Source organism: Fringilla coelebs (assembly GCF_963513975.1).
Source record: "Fringilla coelebs genome assembly, chromosome: 6".
Lineage (NCBI taxonomy): Eukaryota > Metazoa > Chordata > Aves > Passeriformes > Fringillidae > Fringilla > Fringilla coelebs.
Window position 1 is genome coordinate 33,163,274 of NC_140034.1, and position 20,814 is coordinate 33,184,087.

At 41.9% G+C, this 20,814-nt stretch overlaps 1 protein-coding gene across 1 annotated transcript in view; it reads left to right on the plus strand.

Moving 5' to 3' along the window:
• Positions 1 to 12,661: 12,661 nt before the first annotated feature.
• Positions 12,662 to 20,814, plus strand: part of TMEM229B (transmembrane protein 229B) — a 32,660-nt gene continuing 24,507 nt past the window's right edge. The window contains exon 1 of the mRNA XM_084207569.1: positions 12,662 to 12,713. The gene's annotated coding sequence lies outside the window, so the exon portion shown is untranslated. The remainder of the gene's footprint in view (positions 12,714 to 20,814) is intronic.

Below are 20,814 nucleotides of genomic sequence, written 5' to 3' on the forward strand. Positions count from 1 at the left end.
TTGAAACTTTGACCTAATTTCCCTCTCACAAACTTACTCCCAATGACAACATTATTCACAATAAGGAAGACTGTACAATGACCCGAAATAGGTCTATTTGCTTTGAATTCTAATATTTTGTGGTTATATAGAATTCTGTAATTTTCTGTACATTGTGAAGTTGCACAACTCATGTGTTCACATTCTTTAAAAGAAGTCTTTTTGTCTTTTGAAGTGAACAAAAGAACCCCTTCTTGAAATGGCTTTGGTGCCTATTTTAAAGGAAAAACTCCACTGTCGTATGACACACTCCAACAACTGCAGGTGAGTATAAAGCAACCTGGGATAAAACCTTTCCTCAAAAAGCTTTGCTGAGATAAACCTAAGGCCACAAGTCTGAGTCACTGTAAGTTGGATCCTTGATCCTGTAATATAATATCCAGCAAAACTTCATTTTTCAGCTCTCAGTGCCCCTAAAGCCCTGGAGTCATGGACTGAAATCTGTTGAGGTAATTCCAGCATGTTTTGGTTTTTCAAAATCAGTGGGTGCCCCTATGAAGCATACACCACTATATCCCTTGGCCTCCCGCTCCATGGAGATGCAGACAGCTCTGCAGAACCTTTCTGTTTTCCTCAGATGACAGAGCTAAAAGACCATGTGCTTAGCGAGCTATGGAGTCTGAATAAGGGCTAGATGGTAGAGGTGGCTTCCAGCTAAGATTGTTGGAAATTATTGTCATGGGGAAATCTGTATTAGTTCTCGTCAGTGGCAGAGTTTGTATTTGTTACTCACACTGGTAACATGTACTTTTAAAAACTATTACCTTTGGATACCCAGATATCAGCACAGACAAGAACCACAGAGAACTGCTCAGACACTTAAAAAAAATTTCTGCAGATAATTTTCTCTCCTTCTGTCATCCAGCAGGTGGGAGGAGAGCAACACAAATAGTGAACTATAGGGTTAATGGTTGTAGTGTTCCCTGAGAAGGCCTGATTTGCTTGTGCACAATTCAGAGTGTATCCAGTTGCTCTAATTTTCATACAATCTATGAGGCTATCTGCCAGCCTCAAGGAACATGGCAGCACCATTTTTAACTCTCTCTCTTGGAAAGAAAGGAGTTGGATGTCACAGTGTTTGATATTCATGGGTCACGACAAAGGGACACAGGAAACCCAGCAGTGCCTGCTGCACCTTGGGGTTGCCAGCTGGGGTTACAGGCCTGCTGTCAGCAGGTGGGGGCAGCTTGGACATTGACTTGTCTACCTGTATCTTTTTACTCATTGTGTGCACATCAGTTTTAGATGTTTCTAAGGTTGTCTAAACACACCTTCTTGGGAATTTCAGGAAACAGTGTTCTGCTATGCCAGAAATGCCCTAAAAATAATAAGCACAAGTCTAAGATAGCACAAGTCTAGTGAGGTTGCTCTGCCAGAAAGTGTTAATTTGACTGCTGATATGCCCACCTGGTAATGAGCTTTGCTCTTTTTTCCTTATCCTGATCATGGAACAAGGGCAATGAGAATACAGGAACTTTGGGGTAAAAATTGGGGTAAGGGTGTAGAGACCTGGTGAAGTGTAATGGAAAAGCAAGGAACACCACAGTCTGACTATCAAAGTGGGGTTCGGGATTTCCTAGTTTATCCAAGTTTTACTCATGGCACAGTGATGTTTGCAAATAAGTAACAGCTAAATGTTCACAGAATTATGAGCACATAAATGTATAATAGTCAGTACAATACAGTTAGTAGTGTTGGCTCATGCATGGGATTATGCTGGAGAAACAGCTTATTTGGGGAAGATGTACTATTTCTTTGGTCTTATTACAGGAGTTGAGAAGAACACCAATTGATGGTGAAGTCTGTACTTCTGAAATGGGCTAATAAAGAACCCTTAATTGCTTGGAAGGACAGACATCCCTTAAGAAAAAAGCCTACTGAAAATGTAGCTGACTCCAAATGGATTTTATAAACTGATATCATCTTTGGCTGTGTTAAAGTGTAATAGAATAGCATGCCCAATGTTACAACAAAATTTAAAATGGCTTTGAACCAAAAAGCAACTATGGATTTTTAATTTTTTTTTCCAAAGACGTGAAATTCAGTCCTGACATTTTACTCTCAATTCCCCTTCTATTAGCTTGTATTTTTGCTTTGGAATGATATAAAAGAGGTCATTTAGTTCCCATTTGCAACGACAACTATGAAAAAAAACTTTTGAAAGCATTTGGTGGCATAGGTCTGATAGAGGTCAAATTATGAAAGTGAGATTTACTTATGAATCAGAGCATACCCTCTGATTTGGGCTTCCTTCTGATTCTCATTTGACCAGTTTAGTTTCTGTCTCATATAGTTTGTCAGGATGCAATGAAACAGAATGTATCTAGTTTGACCATCAGTCTGTGATTATTTTGCCTAATTTCAGCTACCTAGTAGTCAAGAAATGAGCCTGAACTACTCATCTGGCTCCATCTATCATCAGTGAGGATAGGGAAACTTGATTAGTCTCCTTAGGATGGAGTGCATCATCATGCAGAAGTGTCCAGTTCTCAGAACTGAATAAGCAGCGAATTGCAGCCGTACTGTTAAGACCTGGATCTGTCCATAGATAAAGAGTCACAACTAATTGTTCAGATGACTTTTACAGCTGACCTCAGAGGTTCAGCAGGACCTCTGCTCACATTCAGCTCACTTGATCTGGTCCTGTGCTTATATTTCTGATGTTGATTTCTAACGACCAGCAGCAGTTTTACTAATTATAACTGAGAGCTTTGCAGGATGACTGGGATTATTTGGTGTCAGGAACATAATTTCTGGTCTCTTCTGGAATAGAAAATTCTATAGATCTCTGGACTGAATATTGTTAAGCAGGCATTCATAGTCAGTGTAAAATATTCAATAAGTGTAAGTTACATTATAACAGAAAATCTAATTTCTTTTGGACATATCATGAACTAAACATTCTACAGGATTATGTATTTACTTAATCTCATTAAATTCTTTATAAAAAAATCTTCTTAATTACTTTCCAAAATGAAGATTTACTCTTTAGACAATATTATGACAATCCCTATGCAATTTATGCTGGGGCAATACCTATTGATGGGGAACTTTGCTGCGTAAGATATAGATGAATATTTAATGAAGTAGTTATTTATTTAGCATATCTGTAGAGAGACTGTCTTTTTCATCTGACTCTTATTAGTCATCAAAAAGATTTGGGAACATTTAGGTCCCACCCTGCCTAACTCACTGACATTTGCTGGGTTTGTGTGTTTACTGTGGGACTGCTACCAGGACAGTGACAAGATCTGAATAAGGAGGAAGGAAGGAGTTACTTTTTAAAATAGTGCACTAACCTCCCTGTGCATCACTTTAATGTGTTCTTCATCATATGCATGTCTATGGCAGGTGAAATACAAGATGAGATTAGGAGGCTGCTTGTTCAGGCTTCTGGATAGTCTTCAGTCCTCTGTGATGAACTTCAAACTTCTTTAGGCCTGAGGCTATCTGGTTAAATGGGAGAAATATTCCTGTGTAACGCATTCTGAAAGCAACATAACAAAAATAAGGTAACAGTGAAATATCAGCTACTGTATTCAGTGGAGACTGCAAAAGAACTCTTTTGCTAGTGAAACTGTTGTATAACTCATATATTGATTGTTAAGAATAATATTAATTGATGTTAATTCTAAAGAAAGTCATTCATTGCTATGAAAAAAATAATTGAACCAGCATTCTGAAAATGGCTGCAATAATTTATACAGTAAAATTACTTGGTTTAGTTTGCTTCCAATTAAAAAAACCAAAAAACTAGTATGAGAAGGAGAGGGTATGCTCTGTTTTAGGTACAACCTCCCAGAATTTTAGAATTTAGACCCACAGGTGCTTTAATGCATAATGGCTTAATGCACTAAATGGTAACAAAACAAAAGATACCAGTGGAGAAGAAGAGTCACTCAGAGACCACTGAATCAGACTAGAGAATAGGACAAAACACATTAAAGCTGTTGAAGAGAAACTCAGACAAAAAAATATGGCAGGTAACTGAGAGCTGTGTAAGAGTCATTGGATTTTAGAGAAGTCCCAATTTTGTAAGCATAATAGAGAACAATATTATTTAAAATGCCATCCTGAATCAATGTATGAAGTGAAGGCATAGTTAGAAAATACAAAGCCTACAAAGCAAATAGATAAAATGGGAAATATTTAGCAATCAATATAAATTGCAAGTTGCATAATATAAAAATAGACAAATTAAAAACACAACAGAGGAAAATCATTGGCTGGCAGGGCTTAAGAAAATAAAATAAGTTTAGAGTATATTAAGAACTATAGAAGCCTTAATAAGGGTACATGCTGTTGCTCAATGCAGATGAGGAATTGATAAAGTTGCAGAAAAGGCAAATATTCCAGACATATTTCTGTTCTGCATTTGGAAAGAAGAAAGATGATGCACTTGTATCACATGGGCTGATGAAAAATTTTCCACTCTGTTAGTGACCAGAAGGAATGTAAAGTATGTACTGGAGGTAAATATTTTAAAATCAGCAGGTGTGGATGGCTTACATGGGCATACTAATAGAGCTTATTTAACTGATCTCTAGCCTGCTGATACTGATATTTCATAAATCCTCTAACAGCAAGGAAGTAGCAGAATACTAAAGGAGTGTCTGCTCTATGGCAATATTTTTTAAAAACTGGCAAAGTCAATAATCACAGTGGATGTCCACTAACAAGGCTAACAGCAGTTTGTGGAAAAAATATTAACTGATAGAGAATTCTTTGACAAAGAGTAAGAAAATAAAGAGATGTATTTTCCAGCATCACAATAATCTTGATTAAAAAGTAAATTTAAAAAAAGGCAAGAATAATTTAAGCACCCCTGCCATGAGCAAGAAGATGACTAGAGACGCTCTCAAAGTTCTTTCTAGCCCTACCTTCTGCAGTTCTATGAAGACATAACATGGTAACCAACAGCAAGTCCTGACTGGACAAGAGTGAATACTTGTATGGGTTGTAAATTCTGCTTGATTTTATCCTAAATCAGGATCAGGAGCAACACTGGATCACTCTCATTCTCTGAGAAATACACAGGATACAGGATGGTTGAAGCACAAGGAAAATAGGCCAGCCAAGTTTGTCTGCTGGACATAGTAAAAAATAAAGCCATGTCACTTTGCAAAAGCCATGGAAGTAGTATTAGGATGAGTTTTAAATTCAGTTTTATTCAGTATTTCCATCATTGCCCTAGAAGTAAATAGAAACTCACTGCTGATAAAATATGCAAGTATTGGGAAGCCTGGTGGAATGCAATGATGAGGGCAAAGCATTTATATAGGGCAGGAAGGATCATTTCATGTTCAAGCAAAAAGCCTTTTACTACAGCCAAATGCAAAATTATGCATGTGGGAACCAGATGGGAAATTAAGAGATGTGTAATCAGAAACTCTACCCTGGAAAAAACAGCACTCTGAAAAGGATCAGGATCATCACAGTATGGAACAGTTTTACTCCAGTGAGATACTGTGGCAAAAAGGGTGAAATCAATCCTCGAATGCATAAACATGGGAATAGTGAGTACCAGTACCAGGTTGCTCTTTTTCCCTTTGTGGCACTCATTAGACTAATCATATGCAGGATATTTATTTTCAAAGTTTGCTGAAAAGCTGGGGAAGGTGCAAGGGGAGCTTGGTAATTATTCAGGATCTAAAGAAAATGTCTAATTGTAGAAACCTTTCAGTGCTCAACCTGTCTGACTTACTGAAAAGAAGATGACTTGATTCATGGCTTGATTAATGAATTGGTACTGTTGGAGGCATAAAATACTAGCAGGAAAGGGCTCTGAGCAGACCAAGCTGTACTGAGGACTGAGTGGAGGAGCTATTAAGCCAGACAAATTCAAGTGAAGAATGAGACACAGAAAATGATTAACCACTAGAACAAGCTAATGTGGTGAATTCTTCATCTCCTTACGTCTTCATCAAAATTAGACATTTTTTATTGGCCTACAGCCAACTGCAAGTTTTCAAGAATGAGTTGTAGCTTTTAATACTGGAATATATCCATGAAAATTAATGGTCTATGATAGCTAAGAGATCATTCTAGGTGATAGTAATCCCTGAGATCCATTACATTGTAGAAGAAAGATATATTTATTTATTATTATGGTTATACCAAGAAGCTGTAGATAAACATGCAACTTCCTCTCTGTTTGGACCTTTAAGTGCTACAATTTAATGATAACAAGATGAATTTAGGTTGCCAAGATAACTGATGATGGAAACTGGAGGACTGTAAAAGTCTGTTACTGATTTTCTCTCTTTAGATACTCCAGTATAATGTCCCTTTATCAGGGGGATTAGCCTAATACAAAGGAAATACAATTTGCTGGGTGACTTCCTTTCTCTTTCTTTGTTCCTCTGTCTAGAAATGTCCTTGCCTATGACATGCATCTATGATAACGAAGTAACCTGGCCTTATTTCAGAAGTTTTAGTTATTCTAAAAGCTCCTGGCCTGTGGAGTGTTCCTGGGCAGCTCACTGTGGATATCTGAAACATGAGAGTAGAGATTCAAACCACGATTTTTATCTCTGAATCATTTTATGTATTCCTTTGACAAATCCACTTGCCACATCATTTCAAATCTCAGAGGAACACTTTTTCAGCTTCATTCCTATTGCGTAATTTCTCTCAACTATCTTCATTTAGCTTTGTTTTCAAATTGTAACCCTTGTCTTTTCCATCACTTCACCTTATCCATTCCCCTCTAATCCCTCATTTATTATCACTACTTGACTGATGTTTGAGAAATGTATTGTAAGTGACTTGGAGCAGACACTTGTCATTTTACTGTTGATCAGAGCACTTTGCACATGTCGCGTCGTATAAATAAAAACTACTGTTCCAAAAATATTTAATGTCTCAGTTATATTTTGAGTTATATTTTGCAGTAGAATATGTAACAGAGATACTTTATGAAAAATAATTATTTATTTTAACTCTCCTATTTCTGGCACTGACATTCAAAAGCATTTTAGGTAAATCATGTGCAATGTCTCTTCTCTGTCTCCTTCCTTAGCTGGCTCAGAGTTATAAGATGTGTGAATGAAGTGTTAGCATCAGGTGGTTTGCCATTCTAGAAACTCTTCAAATGTAACACCTCTTCACTTATCCTGTTTTCCATCAGCTTGTCTCAAAGTCTTCTAGCAAAGGAAATGTGTTCCCTCTTTTACAGCTGGGGAAAAACAGGGAGGTGAATTTGAGGGCATTGGGAAGGCCTAAAGCACATCTGAGTACAACCCAAGCCTTCAAGCCTCCAGTCTCCTGCCATTTTTAATGGGAAACACATCTCCCCAAAACAGATTATTGGATCAAGTTCGACTGGACATGTACAGGTTTGTAAAGTGGTTTGCCTCTCCCCAAACCTATGTTTGCATTTTGCTGAACCCGGCAAAATAAGAGGAAACAGGATTGCTGCCAAACCCCTCAGGTTCTGTAATTTCCATGTATATAATACTTGCTTTTCTTCTGCCCTTGAATCTAGAATAGAAACCATAAAGGATTCTTTTTAGTTATTGTCATTAAAAATTCAAGCAAACACAGGCTAACTTAGTCAGACATCAGTCACACCTCAGGTAAATCTTGTCTGCTGCTTGTTCTAGAGATCTCAGGCTGCTCTGTTCCAAAGGACCTGTCTGGCATCTAACCCACATGAAGGCAAAGGTGGCAGAAGCTAGTGGAGGACACTAGTTCTCTGCTGAGAAATTTTTCTGTCAGTCCAAAGAGATAATCCCGGAACATCCCAGAGGAAACTCACAAGCTTTGACAATCCCTATGAAATAATGTCTTACTAACATTTTTTCCCATGGATACCTTGAATAGAAACACCCATTGAGAGAGCTTTCCTAAACAGGGAAATGCTTTGCTGCCTGGCATTTTGGTCACATCTCTTAGGAGTAAAATTTCCTATTTGCAGTGTTTAGTTTCAGAGCCAAGCTCTTACCAAGCCAAAAGGCATGGCAGGTATCTGTTAGAGAAAAATGCTTTGAAGGAAAGAAAAGCTAAATACTAATGTAAGCTTTCCTATTATGATCTATATCTAAAGGAAAGAAAAATGGTCTGAGTAAGGAAATTATTTCAGCAGTCACAGAGAGAAAGCCTAGAGTTTTCAAAAACACTCTGGCTTCCTTGGGGACTGCTGTCTAGCCTTCAACACTTTGAACCTGATCCCAAGGACTGCACCATACTACAGAGACTGGCAGAGGCACCATTAGAAGAACAAATGTGCAGAGATAAGTTAAGAAACTTCATGGATGCAACTTCTGCCTCTATTTTTTTCTCAGGAGTGATGAATATGGGGCTAGTGTCTATGGGGCTAGCCATAGAAAAAACCCAAGGCCCTGGCACAAGCAAAAGAGAGAGAGGAGCCATCATTCCAGGGAGTCTCCTCCAGCTTGGAGGAACCATGTTTGAAATTTTCCTTCATATTTTCTTCAAAAAGCTCAGCAAATCCATGGCTTGTATTTTTTCTACCTGCACCATAAGGAAAAGGAGACAAAGAAAGCAATTTCTATGGTATTGCATGAAGACCTATGCAAGCTGATATGAAACAGTACATGACTTGAGGTATTCTTCAAAATCCATTTCCTACTTCAGGTATTTGAATAACATTTGTCACCACAGTGGTTGGGGCCCCTTCAGGCAAAAAAAAAAAAAAAAAAAAAAAAGTTGCTTCTTTAATTTCCTTGCAAGCCTAAATGTTGCTCCTCAGTTTCCTGTCAGAGAAGCCCATGTTTTAGATGTACATCCATGGGGGATTATTAAATAAACACAGAGCATCTGCTCTTTTTTCTATACACACAGGGAGATGAAATTCCTAATTTCCAATTGTGGGACCTCCTCAGGAAAACAGGACAGAAAAAAACAAATTTCCCCAGGGAGGGAAAAACCTGACTGGACCTTGACAGGTTTTAAACAATGGTGATGAAGTTTTTCATGACAGATGTTTCCTTCAAAGCACTGGGTCGGCTGTGTAGAGAATGGGGAGTGTTATAAGGTGAGATTCTCATTTCATTTGGTGCAGAACCCGTTAGCATGTTTAAAATGAATCAAGAAATTAGGCCAAGTATGACTTAATAAGCCTGGCCTTAAACCCCACTCTGGAAATATGGATCCCATTCCTCAGTAGTTCCTAAGCAGTATCAGACAAGCCACTTGGACTAAACTAGTAAGACTAATTTCCAGCTGCATCTTTTTCAAGACCATGACTGGATATACAGAAGGGATGAACATCCACTGGATTAAACTGTAATTTAAATATAAAGAGCCATATAAAACTAAATTCTCTGGGGAAAGAAAGATGCTATGCATCTCAAATTTAGAATTCTTTTAAACTGAAACATGTTTGAACTTCAAAGCCCAGTCTGCAGAGCAAGATCTTACCTCACTGGGAATGACTACAGTGGCAGTGATACTTGTGATGTACTCAGATACCAGTGTAATGACCACATTAAAGTGTTTCTGAAGACATAAGTATTTTTTTTCTTCAGTGTAACAATGTGTCACAAATAAAGCACACAAATAAAAATTTAAGTGAGGGATTAAACTCTGCCTGTCACAGAATGGATGAGTGAGGAACCAGCTTGGGTATTGCTGCATTCCTTATCATGTCCAGATACAGTAGTATAGCTGCAAACAAATATGATTATGCCACTTTCCAAGATGTTTCCACACAGCCCCATGTTATACTAGACCCAAATAAAGAAACCCTTCCAGAACCAGCCTGGTGCAGAAACATCTGAACTGATTTTGGGCACACATATAGGAACTAGATCAGGTATTATATATGATCTATGCTATTTCAGAAAAAGACAACACACACCTGAAGATCAGCAGCATTCCCTGTGCCACCCGTTTACAAGTGGCTGCAGAGAGACTAGAGAACCCTTATGTCACCACAAACTCTTTTCATCTTGGACCCAGCTTCCTGCGCACCCAGAGCGTCCCAGCCTGGATGCTCTACAGAGAATGGTGCTCGCTCCCAGCACGAGGCCTTGGGGAGCTCAAACTTTCTTGTGAACGCCTGACAAAAGGGCAGTTCTAGAAATTGTCTGCCTTTGTCCCCAGTCTTCAGCCTACTCCCACTTTCACTGTATTATAATCTCAACTTCATTCTTTTTCTCTCTTCCTATAGCAGCTCAAGCTGAAAGAAACAAGGCTGAATAGAATAATAACAGCTCTTCTGGACCAGCTGATGCAGCTAGGGAGAGCTGAACAAGCTCTCAGGTGTACAGCACCACCATCAGGTGCTCACTCTGACATTTCTCCCTCCTGCCTGTCCCCTCAACACAGTACAGTGTCTTTATTCCCCTCACCCTGCTTCACTGCCTCCTCCTTCCTTTCTCCTCATTCTGGGAGACCTCTCCTTTATCCGTACCTCCTCCTTCCTCTCTCTGCATGATGTGACTAGACAGGAGAATACACATTTGTGTATTCCCTACACGTGCTGCTCATTTTTTCCGATCCATCTTTGGCTCTTGATTTCCCCTTCTTGTAGGTGAGTATCTCTCAGCTCCCTTCTTCCTCTCTCTTTGACCTTTCCTCTGCTCCTTGTAAGGCATTCTCTCCTCTCATGTTGTGAAACATTCATGCTGTCTCATACTGTGAAATTATCTCTCTCTTGACTATATCTCTAGCACGGTCCTCGGTGCTTTTTAAAGGATGCTATTTCACAATAAATACATGAACACTGCTTCAGGCTGCTGTCTTCTCCAACTGCCTAATTGTATAGAGTATTTTAAGGTGCTCTTTAGAACATCAAAGATGTCTTAGCTATTTTACCATTTTCCTTCTCAGCTGTGTTGAAATTTATAAAAAGCAACTGTGGGTTTTTTTAATCCAGCTTGAGGTCACCAGCACAAGCAGCGCTGCCCTAGCTTGCACGGCTCAGTTGCTGAGGCAGGGCTAGCTGTGCGTTATTCTCCATTTCCCCTTTAAAACGCTCCATCTTTCTGCATCTCCAGCTCTCACAGTGAGATTGTGCAATCAGGTGACTCGGTGACAGGCTGGTTTGCTGCATTGTGGCATCCTCGGAGCAGCTACAGAGGTTCGTACACAGAGCTCCCCGGGCGAGCGCAGAGGGAGCGCCGGGCAGCAGCCCGGGCACTCCCGCGTTACGCAGAGCCATCAAATGCTCGGCCGCGGCGCCTTCGGTGTGCGCAGCGTCTGCTGGCCCTGCAGCTCTGGGGCTGAAGGAGCAGCCTCTCCAGAGAGCACCTGCCTTTAACACAGTCACTGCTGCCAGACATCTTGAGAGTCCTTCATTATAATTGCATTGGGGCCTGCACAGATGCGATGTTGCCTCATTATTGGGACTATTTATTATTGAAACCAGAAATGCTGAGTCATTAAACAGAGGTCATAAAAACATCCTCATTCTGCTAAAAGCATTAGTTCATCATTTCTGGTACTACAGAAGGTAGGACAGACCAGGAATCCTTGTGCCTGTAAGAAAGAAAATGTGGACTGCATCAGAGGCCTGGGAAGATCAGACAAGAGCCCTAAGTCAGTAACCCATTAGGAAAAGCAGAGTGCTGGTCAAAGACAGATCTCTGGGTTCAAGATCAACTGCCATTTCTGCATTCGTGTCACTTCAGGTTACCATTTTATCCCAGAATATGTTAATGTCTCTCTCCGGAAACGGCCAGAACTAAAACCTTGCTCACTTTTGTCTGGAGACTGTAAGGCACTTCAGAGGCACTAGCCAGCTACGCCTCACCGCAGAGAGCTGCCGGTTACCTCCATCTCCACTTTTTCAGAGGGAAGCCAGAGCTACAGAGGGGGTATTTGTTTGCTTGAACCCTGGTTCAGGACTGCACTCTCCTGATTTCTCATGCCAAAGAAAGGCATTTTTTTCCTGTGTTCTTGTGCTGCCGAAGAGTTAAGGTAGCCAGAGAAAGGATTTTAATTTATTTTTACTACCTATGCTTGAAATTTATTTTCTTACTATTCTTCCTCGGGCAGTTTCCTGAATCTGGAGAGATCCTTCTGGGTAGAAAAACACATTTTTTGAGATTGTATTTCTATTTTAATACTGAAGCTGCAGACAAATGCTTCCTTTGATAGCTGTGCTTGATTTCCTGAGCTGCAGGGACGTCCTGTCAGCGTCCAGATCCAACAACAGGCGCATGGGGGTTACATCCCTCAGCTGATGGGGTGTGTGTGATTATTTGTTTTTGTTACGGATTTCTTTGGAGGAGTAAATATGAAGGACTCGTACTGCAGGCTCACCTGCCAAGGCGCACTGTGCCACTTCGCGTTCCCAGCCGGAGCCAGCACTCCAGGCGTTTGGCTAGGGCAGGGTGTTCCCGACGCTCACCTGAGCACACACCGGCCCGCACCGGCAGGGTCCGGTTCTCCAGGGGACGCGGGTCTCTCCCTTGGGGCTACCCCTTCAGGCTCTGTGCCCCGCGATGGCCCCGCGAGGGCTCGCCGGGCCGGCCCCCCCGCCTGCGGGCCGAGGGAAGCGGCTGCAGGCCGGCAGGAGGACGCGGGGCCGGCGCCGCGGGGCGGGGGAGGCAGTGCGAGGCAGTGCGGAAAGAGTTAAGGGAAGGTGGCGGGGCAGGCTGGCTGTCGGGAGCGAGCATGTGCAGATTGAAACCGCATCCATACTACGGGCGAGTGTCACTGGCACACTTCACCTCCCGCCGGCCGCGGGGCACCCATGGACACCGGTGAGGACACGAGCCGCGGCCGGGCGGGGGGGCCGAGCGGCGGCACCGGGGGCTGCCCGCGGCCGCTGCCCTCACGGCCGCCCCGCCGGGAGTGCGCGCGGCCCGCGGCGGCCTCCCCGCAGCCGAGCGGCGCGGGGGATGCGCTGCCCGGGGCGGAGGGCGGGGATGGCGCCCGGCGCCGCTGGTTTCGCTTTCTGGCGGCGGGAGGGACGTGCCGCCCCTGCCGGGCGGCTGCCGGCCGGAGCGAGACAAAGGCGGGCGGCCGAGCGGAGCTTCCCCGCCAGCGGCGGGCCCCGCGGGGCCACCGGGCACCGGTGTGTCGCCCCCTCCCGGGGAGCGGCGCAGCCCCGCAGGCCGGGCCCCGCCGCCCCCCGCAGCTCCTCGGGGCGGCAGCGCGGTGCGTGTCGAGGGGGTTTTGCTCGGGAGCTCCCGACCCCGGCTGCGAAGTTTTCGGGGCTCAGGGAAAGCAGGGTGGAAGGGTTGTTGAAATCGGAGCTGCTTTTCACCGGATAGTGCCTTTTTTATTTTTTAGTTCTTTTTCTTCCCCATGCAAAGGAAAGAAATGTCTCGAAACATCTTGTTGTATTGATTTCTGTAAAACTTTATTCCAGGCAAGGGAAATAGCTCTGAATGAGCCCAGCGTTTGCAGAGCTGAACTGGCTCTGGTCCGTTCAGTGAGTTTTCTGCAACCTTGTGAATTACTCCTGTGTGTAAAGCCAGAGGTCAGGGATACAGATACTACAGTCAGCTGAAAATGAGAGTCTTTTCTATTTTAAAAAGAATAAATTAGTCTCAAGATGTTTGCTCTTGTTCCATTTTTGGTATGGAAAAATATTCAGAATAGCTGAATTTTTGCAAAATGGAAAATCTGATTCCTTCTGTTCCCCATTCACTCATTTACGCTAGGGTTTTGCAAATTGTTTCTAGGATGCTTAGGAGCAGGGATGGTGGGGAGGCTGCCCTGTTCATCTTAAGCTGGACCGTTACACTGGGGCTTCCTAGAGATCATTTCACATTGCTGGTCCAAAACTACTGGGGATGTACAAACTTGTTAAGCCTTATAATTACACAGCAGATGCAGAAAAACTCTGGTTTTGTATTGTTCTCTGGCATTGTTTATTTGACATGTTTTTCCTGTTTTCTCTTATTTCTGAGGAAAAAAAGCAGTCCCTGCAGGAGCTGTTTTTTTTCACAGGCAAGATGGTAACATCTCTGTGACTGTCAGAGCTGTGTGCATTGGGGATCTGCAAGAAGAACAGATTGCCCAAAGAGCTCCATTCTGTGTTTTCCAGGGACACAAATGCATTGATATATGTGCAACATCAGTTAGAGATGGGGCTAGCTACTGTTTGGTGGTAAATAGGAAGTAATTAAAACAAAAATTACTATAAGTTATTAGGAAACAGAAAAGAAAGACTTATTGACATGGAGACCAAAATGCCTGTAGGCACTTTCAGCCAGCACTGAGGAAAATTGTTTAGGAAATCTGTAAGGTACTCTTGTGTCCATGACACATCCTGAAGGTCCTTGAATCCCAGCACCTTGTCCCAGTGAGAAGGTATGACTTCTTCCATGGAGAGATGTCAGTTTTCCCATGTTAGGTAACAGCAGCTTGCTACTGTGGATAAGTTAAGATTTTTCACTAAATCTGAAAGTAGGTATTTTCTCCCTGAGGAATATATGCTCTTGGTGTGTATATCTGAGAATTTCATAGTTCTCTGTTGAGGCTGCCACTGTAGAACATGGAACGTTTGTAGAAGAGGAAACTGAGGTAGGAAAATGCCATTTCACAGGTCATTGTCAAATTGAAACAAGACTTAACTCCAAATCGTTTATTCAACTAGTAGCTATAGCAGCTTTCTAAACAAAGCTTAGCAAAAGTGCTAGAAGCAGCTGATTCAAAGTGAAACATTTTGAGATCCTCTGATCACAGGGGTATTGAAAAAGCGTGTAGTATAGTCTGGTGGAAAGGAAATGGAGGGGCAAGCAGAAGTTGAGACAGTACTGCTTGTTACTGCATAACTTCTTGCTGAGGCTCTGGCAGCATGTCTGTCACCTTGGTCAGTATTGCTGTGCCCACTCTACTGAAGGCTGATGGTAGAGGCAGAAAACAAGCTGCTTCCTTGGAGAGTTCAAACCTTGGAATTCTCATGGCAAGATCCCATGGTAGTTTACAGAAGTGGTAAAGGGGTCTAAACTAAGAGGTATGGATAGCACAGGCCTGTAGGTTGAGAGTAACCTAGATCTCTGCATCCATTTGGAAATGGTACCTGGAAGTGGGGACCTGCAGTTTTGCTGACAGTGTCATAATGTTATGTGGTGCCAAACAGTGAAAGGCAAATTTAACCTTGAAGGGAGATGCAGGTTTTTAGATTAGAGTGTAAGGCAGGAGGAGGTTTTTGGATAAGGTGATGAACTTGACAGCATGTGCAGTCTTTTAAGATATCTTTTTACAGTCTGTACTTTATTCAGCATCTTGGAGATGTTCTAGGGAGTCAAGATGTAGGGATCCCTTTGGCCTTGTAATTTGTGGATCTACTTATTCCCAGAGTTGTTTTCTGGCATTGTAAATATGCTTTTAATACCTGTCAGCTTGGTTAAGACGGTAACTGTCCTCGGATCAAGTGTTTCAGGGCTGCTGGCAGGCACTGCATTGTGTCCAGGATGGGTTTTTCTTCTCATGGCATAATTAGTCAGATGAATTTAAGTTTTACATCTAAGTTTTACTTGAATTTAAGTTTTACTCTTAAAAGTGTTAGAAATGAACTGCAGTTGGGGACTGATCATGCCAGGAGGAAGGTGTGGAGGGGGAATGAGGGGGAGGAGAGGAGAGTGTGCACTCTTCCTGTGGAGGGTGGGGAGAGAGGAGGGGGGGTTCCCCCAACTTTTTGCTATTTTTGCAACATGCTTTGATGGCAAGTTTTGTTTGTATTCTCAGAATTGTACTTATCACAGAGTCTGGGGCCAGGCAGATCCTTTTTCTGCAGCATGGGATCGGTCACTAAGCTTCATCTCTGTGAGATATGTTTGAAGAGTCTTTGCAAGTTTTGGAGTTGCCTCACTGGCGGTGGTGTGCTTTCTTGTGCTCCTTGTTCATGGTATGTGCCTCTAGTTTCCTTAGACTAAAGAACTTCTGTCCTTATCCAAGTTGTTGAGCTGTGTTGCAAGAAACTTAATGAAATTTTAATAAAATTATCTACAGGAGATTTGACTGGGTTTTAGGCAAAAGAGTCCTTTCTGTTAAGCTGTCTGACAACAGAAGGAAGTTTTTCCTCATGGAAGATGATCGGAAAGCATCATGAAAAAGCTGTTAAAAAGGAGAAAATATACTGGGGAGGCTTAAAGAGTGGTGGTGTGGAGGAGACCTTGTTTTGATGGTGAGATCATAGAAGCAATGGAAAATTTTATTGTTGCATATTGTACCTTAGGACTCTTTTTTTTCTGCATTGCCCGCAACAAATACCATGTTTAAGAAACTGAAATTAAGTTGTTGTGTTCTTTTGTTTCTTTTTTCAGTCTCAGCCTGCTATTATATGGTAAGAGGAGAGGTAACAACATGGCTAATTAAAGGTCAGCAGTGCTTCATTCCTTAGGGCTAATTATTCTCTAGAAAATGGGTCAATTACTTAAAGAAATTGTTTGCCAGCAGGAGGTAGGAAAAGCCTTTATTCCTACTCCTCACCATCCTTTTGTGGGAAGCACTTCCTACCTCCATAGCAGTTGCACTGTCTTGTTAAGCTTTCGGGTGCCAGAGCTATGCCCTGCAGATGGGGAAGTGGCACCTGAGCAAACTTATATGTGGTCACTTCTATCCTGCATGTTCTTGTGTAGCTGCAGATGAGGCAGTGTCCAGTGGTGCTCCTGAGTTGTTTTTGGAGGGAGTGAAAGAAATGAAATTGAACGATACAAGTGGGAGTTCTGTTTCAAAACAAAATTTGCTTGATGTGAAAGGTAAAGTATGGTATATTTCCTTACTTCTTTTGAAAGAAGTTTCATCATCTAGTTAGCTAATGTTTTCCAACATAAAAGGTACTACCTGCTTGTAGCTTGCTTGGTAAGGTTTGTAAATGATCCCTTCTCATATCTGCTTCCTGTATGTGTTTCAGTATTCTCTGGTGGCTTTCTCACCTGACCATGCTGCTTGCTTTAGCTCTGCAGCCTCAGTACAGACTGGGTGAGGGAGCAGAGGGCTGGTTAGCCATGTACGTCAGAAATGAACTGGTCTAGTATTCACATTTCTGTTATGATATGTGAGGCAGGAGTATCCAGATGGTTCCCGAGTTCCTCGGTAAGGTGGCTGTGCAGGCGACCACAAGAAGTCTTGAAAGAAAGCCAGACTGGGCAAGGGCTTTGGCTCTGCAGGAGCAGATACCAACATCTGTGCCAATTCAGAACAACGCTCTCTTTCTGGTTAGTCAGAGCACTGCATTCCTGACTGTAAATGATACACCCAATAATGTCTGCTGTGAGCCAGAGCTTATGCACCTTACAGTCCAGCTAAAATGAGTGTAAAAGGCTTTGCAGGTGTACGCTGCTAATTAACATGTCTTCAGAGGCAAAATAAAAGCTAGACTGCTTTAGAGATTTGTTTGTAGGCATATCTGAATGAGCATACCTATCAGTTACTAGGTCAGAGGTGTCTAATCATTGCATAGAAGAGGGAAGTGTTTTATGTTACCTTTTTTTTTGTTCTGGATTTTTGTTGGTGTCAGTGCACTAGAGCTCACCACAACCTTATTTTGAAACTCCCCCGCCCTCACATGCTTCTGTCAAAGCTGGATTAAATGACTGAGGGAATCTTCCCTACCACAAATGCTGTCTTGCTTTCATTGCATAAGATACAAGCATTAGTAGTCACTAGGTGAGTGTTGATAGCATAGTGTGGTGAAGCTTCTGTTTGACTTCTTCCTTGCTGGATCTGTGCTCTCAGGTGTGCCATTTATTGGATGTAGCCTATATGAAGAACATCTGTGGAGTACCTCTTTGTCCCGTTTTCATGATTCTGCTGGGAGCATGATGAAGTACTTCTGAAGGGAGGAGCTCTGTCTTTAGTATAGGTAGCTCTTGCATAGTGCTGTATGTACTGCCAAGTGCCTTCTGGGGATGGGGAGTCTGTTTTGTTTTTATTTCTTTCATCCAGAATGCATGCACAGATCATGATCCAAATAATTTGGCTCCACCAGCCTAATCTGGACTGAGAAATCTTGGCTGGGGCTGTGTCTATGCAGAGCTCTAGGTAGTCATTCCTCTCTGCTTGGGGCAGAGTGTTCCTGATGATTGCGTGGATTTGGCTGTTTCCTCTCCTGCTAACTGACCTAGCAAAGCCAGACTTGCTTAACCCATGGGACACTTTGAGCCACGTGTTTTCTTTGTATTTTGTGTCAGCAGAGGCTTATGGTAAGGATGCTTCTAGTAAGTTCTAGAAGAAGAGTTATTTATTTTTGTGATTTCTGTTGTTTTTAAGATGTGTGAATTTCCCCTAGTGGTACAGTAGATACCATGTGATGTGGTTTATTTTGATCCAGCGGTTCTTCGCAAGGCATACTTTACAATTTGGCTTTTAATTGGAAGTGGACTTGTACAGGAGCTTCAGGATGTACGGCATGGTTTATAAAAATGCTTGGATGTCTTACTACAGAGAAAAAAGCTGCTGTGAAGGTAATGTAATGATTCCTTAGCAATATTGAGCTTGGCTGCTGTTGCTTTTGGTTTTCCTTTGCTGCTTAATACTTTACCATGGAGATGAAATACTTTCCAAACCATCAGCCTCAGCCACTTTAGCTGACAGAGGTTAGCATGGTATTAGGAGTGCCCTGGGCAGCTAAGCCATTTCCTGTGCAGTGGAATGCTAAGGTGCATATAGAAAGAAGGCAATTCATTATGTTATATTATGTTACTTTATAAATTGTGGATGTGCAAAAGGTCAACTTCTAGAATCCATGTCCTTCTCTTAGATAGTTACTCCAAGCTGGGGTATGCTGCCTTGTGTGTGGGGCAGTGGGAGTAGGTTTTTTGGTTCTATTTTTTCTTTCCCCAGCTACAAATCAGACATAGAAAATGGGAAAGTGTCCCATTCTAATGCGAGAAATACAGTTTCCTTGGTTTGAGAAACAAGGACTGGACAATGTCATGACAGTGATGAACATTTGCTATGCTTAAGGACCATGGCTTAGCAATGCTTGGAGTGCTAAAAAGCTGTGTAAGTGCAAACACCAGCACTTCCACTGCATCTTTCATTTGAGAATCTCTCAGTTCTTAATGAATTTTCAGCGTGTCTCTGTGAGGCTGGTATTATTAGTGTCATTTTGCAGACAAGTAGATAAAGTAAAATGCTTGTATAAGCACATTCAGCAAGCCAGGAAAAGCAGGAATAAAATTCAGGAATACTAATGTTTCAACCTGGTTTTGAGCTACTATCTTGTACTTTTTTTCCAGAAAAGAAAGACATGAATTTTTGTAGCTTTCCTGCCCCCATCCCCCTCTTTTTTTTCCCATTGGATTAGGCTGCTTAAAAGTGAGACATTATTATGCAACATATCTAAATGTGCATGTGATACTTGAAAAAATGGTAATCAGATAAGTTGCCAGGCAACAGTACCCTGCCTTCAATTACCAAAACGCCAGTGAGTATGCTTTCATGATATAACATGGGTGTTGTACTTCTTCATAAAGAAAGTGTAGGTGGAATTTTGTAAGAGTTGCTCCTTTTTAACTCCTCTCCTGCTTAATCTGCCATATTGTGAGGTCAGATTTGACCCCAGTTTTAGAGAAAAGCATTCACCAGACTTAAAATCAACAACAGAGTTAGATGAGCTCTCAAAGATAATGAATGGTATGTGAGCATATATGAGTAAGTAACCATTCCCTGCAGTGGGTCTGTGAGTGTTTGATGGTTCAACAACTTACAACAAGTAGGTCAGAGCTCATACTTGGGACCGTGAAAATTAAAGAAATGGGTGAGAGATTTATGTTAAAAGGTAGATGACAGGAATGCATGGCAAGCTGTGAGAAGTATCAAAACACTCATGGTGGCCCCTTGGCCCAAAAATATTGAGAGCCATGGTAATTAATGAAAATATGAATGTAAATCCAGCTGGTTCATTTTCATTGCCCTGGTAGAAACAGAATGGAAGGAACATAAGAAGGGATGAGCGTACACAGAGGAAAAAGTGATAGTCTAATAATGGAAGACAGCATGAGGGAATTCAGTTGTCTATTGTTCGAAACTTGAGTTTATTTTTCAAAGATATTGCAAGATAACATCAGCAAAAAATAAAAACTCTTGGAAGTTATTTAAATGCATTTTTGGTTTTGGCAATAAATAGCCACAGAAGCATTTGCAGAGACTGTAGTTGTGTGGGGATGCAGGCATCTGGCCAAACCTCTTCAGCTGTTGGGTGGTGGCATGGCTTTTAGAAGAAATGTGAAACTCCAGAGGTCTGATGTGCTTCTCAGGGCTTTGACATAAGTTTTCAGTAGAGATAGGGCACCCACCTAAATATATCTGGAAAAGGATGCCCATTAACCTTGAAATCACTTGTTTTCCTTGGGTAAGTGCAAGTTGTTGCTTTACAGAGTTGGTTTTCCAATTTTATTTTTTTTTTGTTCCAAAAGGAGCAAAAGGCATTTGCATTTCAGGAGATGAGGGACTGTGTCCTATGTGTCTCTCTTCAGTATTTCAGTCCAGTGTAGGAAGAGGTTCAGAAGTCCTCATCAAGAGACATGGTGGGACTTCAGTTAAAAGGGAAATCTGCATCATCCTCTGTGTAAGTCCTGCCAAAACGGGGAGTTTCTGAGAAGACACAGACTCACTTTCTGTTTCCAAATTTGGCACTTTCTTTGCAGGAGAATCTCAGATAAGTCACAGAGCAATGTTGTGACTTGATTTTTCTGTTGCTCAACTTATCACCAGTTAGTTGCATGGGCCTTAGCTCTCTTTGTAGAGAACTGTAGAAATAATGAAGGGATGTAAATACTAAAAGAAACAGTTGGAGGAACGCTCAACGAACCACTTTCCAGTTAGGAATTTGCTTTCTTTTTTGTTTGCTTTTCTTTGTATTCTCACTTGATGAGCAGTACTGCTAGATTATGCTTATGTGTA